The 3710-nt window shown below is 48.7% G+C and overlaps 1 protein-coding gene across 3 annotated transcripts in view; it reads right to left on the reverse strand.

Annotated features, from left to right (window-relative positions):
• Window positions 1-3153, reverse strand: part of TOP3A (DNA topoisomerase III alpha) — a 48515-nt gene extending 45362 nt beyond the window's left edge. The window contains exon 1 of one of the 3 annotated variants that reach the window (XM_073636383.1): window positions 3059-3153. The gene's annotated coding sequence lies outside the window, so the exon portion shown is untranslated. Of the gene's footprint in view, window positions 1-3030 lie in introns of all 3 variants that reach the window. The other 2 variants (XM_073636382.1, XM_073636384.1) reach the window with 2 other exon arrangements.
• Window positions 3154-3710: the final 557 nt, after the last annotated feature.

The raw sequence follows: 3710 nt of genomic DNA on the forward strand, positions 1-3710 counted from the left end.
CTGCTTCCACTATCAGACTCCAGTGCTGGCCGCACACACATGGATTGTATCACAATCCTTAATGCGGGGCTCAACAAATTTTCTTTCAATCTAGGAGCCAGCTAAAAAAAAAGTTAACAAAAACTGTGTCTGTCTTCATTTCATGAAAGACATAACAAATAAATGGCCCCTGTCCCCACCTATAACTGGCCTTCACAGCAAGGAGCACATGGAAGGGCTATCACATGTTACTGTCTTCATTTCAGACTGCAAAGCAACAAAATTTGATTATTTTAAAGGGGGTGATATACTTTTCTATACTCAATGTAAATGGAAGGGTGTCTTTCAGCCTCTGCCTGTGTGATATTTGTTAACACACAATAGATTTCCCCCGGGGTGATGTCAATGTTGTACTTAGTGTCCCTTACTCTGGGTATCATTGAGAAAGATTATGTTGACGGCTGTCCGGGCGCCGATGGACCTGCCTTCCTCTCTCAGTCACTGGGTAAAGTGGTGGCCACGTCTTTCGTAAAACACGTGGCGGCGCTCCTGGAGCCGATCAAAGCGTAACTCGTTCCCTAGCCAATCAATGCACAGCCCGCACCCTGCCACCTCTACAGCCAATAAACGAGCAAAACGGTGCCAGCTGGGCGACCAATTTGGATGTGGCACACCGATGACCCAAAAAGAATGTGCGGCTGTGCCGCAGCCGACAGGAATTCAATGTGTGCACACAGAGCGGCTAAAGCGGCATTGGTTGCTAGGACATCAGTGGCCCTAGCAACCAATGACAGCAAGTGCAAAGAAGATTGTTGCAGCGAGTGAGCGGCTGGAAGCTCCCAGCAAAGGAGGAAAGCAAAGAGAGCACACAGTGCAGCCACCTACAGGAGTGGGCTGAACAAAAGCCCAGGTGCCAGGACGCAACTACTAGTTGCCGTGGCCACCTGGCACTTGGGATTTGTCAAGCTCTGCCTTAATGACACACGCTTTTATTTCAATAGACTATCTATGGATTTGCTTCCTCCTCACATCCCCTACACATTTACAGAACACAACTGTAATGCAGGGGTCGTGGCACCAAGATTCCTCCAGATGACCCCTACTTCACCATAGTGCTTCATAGTAACATAGGAGACGGCAGGAGAAACCAAAATACCCAGCGCTCTGTCATTTTTTTTTTTTTTTTTTTTAACCATCTTTGTGTCCTTACTAAGATGATTTACTGCCACATCCTGTCCCAGTGACACCAGGACAAGAAAAAAAAAGGGGGCGGGTGTCACCAAAACAGGTAAACACACACACAGCAACAAAAACCTGACAGATGATTGAGCTCTGCTAAATAATTGTGCTGTTGTGTCACCATCCCGCACCAGATAGATACTCCTTCACTTCCTGTCCTTGTCACACATACAGGAAACCAGAAGAAATCTCTCCAATGGGGGGGGGGGGGGGGGCACAGCAATAAAATGCTGATATTCTAACCCAACCACCAGCTAGGGTTGCCACTAAGGATGAGCTCTGGCGTGTTTGCACACCCCGCCAGGAAGTCGACATGGCGCTGCGCTAATCACAAGCAGTGAGACATTTTACCGATGTGCGGCTGCAGAGATCAGGAAATGTCTCACTGCCTGTGATTAGCGCCGTGCCGACTTCCTGGCGGACTCTGCACGTGGAGTGTGCGAACACGCCGGAGCTCATCCTTAGTTGCCACCTCATCCCTTTAAACCTGAACACATATGAATTACACAGGTTCTGTGACTGATTAAGGTGGTAATTAAACTCACTTGGTGCTTTATCTGCATTAAACTAGCCTCAGAACCTGTGTAATTCATATGTGTTCGGGTTTAAAGGGATGAGGTGCCAACTCTACCACCAGCCATGTTACTACACACTGCTGCAATAAAAACGTATACCACGGGTCACTGTGCCAAACATGATCCAGAAAAGCGAAAAAGAGCCGCATTGCAGCCACGTGTAATGGGGGTGTTTGCAGAGAGTTCCAATGAACAGCGACAAGTTGCCTCCTGTCAAGTGCCTCTAAAAAGTGATCCGCCACTGCATTTTTTTTTGTGTCTCTGTCCTCATCAGATAGATGCCCCTTCACTTCGTGTCCTTGGTACACATACAGGAAGCCAGAGGAAATCTCTCCAATGGGGACACAGCTATAAAAATCTGATATTCTAACCCAGGGGGCTTCAAACTACGGCCCTCCAGTTGTTCAGGAACTACAATTCCCATCATGCCCTAGTCATGTCTGTGAAGAGTTTTACAATGCCTCATGGGATGTGTAGTTCCAAAACAGCTGGAGGGCCGTAGGGTTGCCACCTCATCCCTTTAAACCCAAACACATGTTAATTACACAGCTTCTGAGGCGAATTTATTGCAGATAAAGAACTAAGTGAGTTTAATTACCACCTTAATCAGCCACAGAACCTGTGTAATTAATATGTGTTAGGGTTTAAAGGGATGAGGTGGCAATCCTAGTTACTACTCACTGCTGCAGTTGCGGTGCAGCAAAGATTTATACCATGGGTCACAAGCACCGTCCAGTCCAGCGAATTAAGAGCCGCATTGCAGCCATGTGTAATGCAGGTGATTGCAGCAAGTTCTAATGACCCGTGTCAAGTTGCCTCCCATTAAGTGCCTCTGAAAAGTGATCCGCCATGGCAGACTTTTCAAAGGGGCAGCAATGACAGATGCAAGGATAAATGAACTCGAAGGCTGGGTGTTTTTTTTTTTCTTCCTGATGCATTTTCCATCAGATTCAATGGAAACGCAGATCGACGTATGATGCCATGCACTTTGTGGTGATCGTCAACATGCGTCGTGATGCGTTTACATTGGTCATGAGACCCTCCACTCTCTGCTGTACTACATGACAGATCACCTGAAGAACTACAAGCCCCAGCAAACCGACTCCGCTCAGTCACAGCAACTGTATACGGCAAAGTATATAGATCAGCTATAAACTGAGCAGCCTGCAGCACTAACCCAATAACTTCACACTGTAATGAACCCATTGATATCTATAGACATAATAAACTCTTCCACCTCCCCGTGCTGCTGTAACGACACACACACACTCTATAAAAGTCCTCTGTTCCCTCCTGAGAGTCTCTCTCCCGCGCGATGGCTTCGCTTTTTCCACGGATTGACCCTCCGCACTCGCCGTACACAGTCTCCTCCCACTTCCGGGTCCACGTGACCGCAGCCGGACCACAACTCCCGGCATGCCTTGCGGTGCCGTTATACGGCAAACACTCCCTGTGAACGAGTTCGGAGGCTGGTAACGGGCGCCGAGCACTCGCAGTAGTAGCCGCACTGTACCCTCGCTAGCATTTGTTTTTATATCAATAGCGGCTGCAGGGATTAGGTGACCCCCTCGGAATTTATAGCGGAAGTGACGTTTCGTCGCCGCCATCTTGCTACACCCCGCACTCGTACACAGTAAGGGTTTCCCAGCGCTACAAGTCACGTGACAGCAACATTTCCGCCCTCCCTGTTTCCTAGGGGACAGGTACCGTGAGGTGATTTAGTGACGGGCGGTGAAGGGAAATTCTGTACGGTTATTATAGACTGTAGTGCCTTTCTGTGTACATTGTGGAGGGAGGGGTTCTCCAGGGTGAGACGCGACCTAGCGCTGGTTATCACGTGACCGCGGCTGTCAGTGAGTCACATGACCTGCGCGGAACTACATTTCCCGGCATGCCCCGCGCCGCTGTTTTATCGCA

The sequence above is a fragment of the Aquarana catesbeiana genome, linkage group LG06 (genome assembly GCF_042186555.1).
Source record: "Aquarana catesbeiana isolate 2022-GZ linkage group LG06, ASM4218655v1, whole genome shotgun sequence".
Classification (NCBI taxonomy): domain Eukaryota; kingdom Metazoa; phylum Chordata; class Amphibia; order Anura; family Ranidae; genus Aquarana; species Aquarana catesbeiana.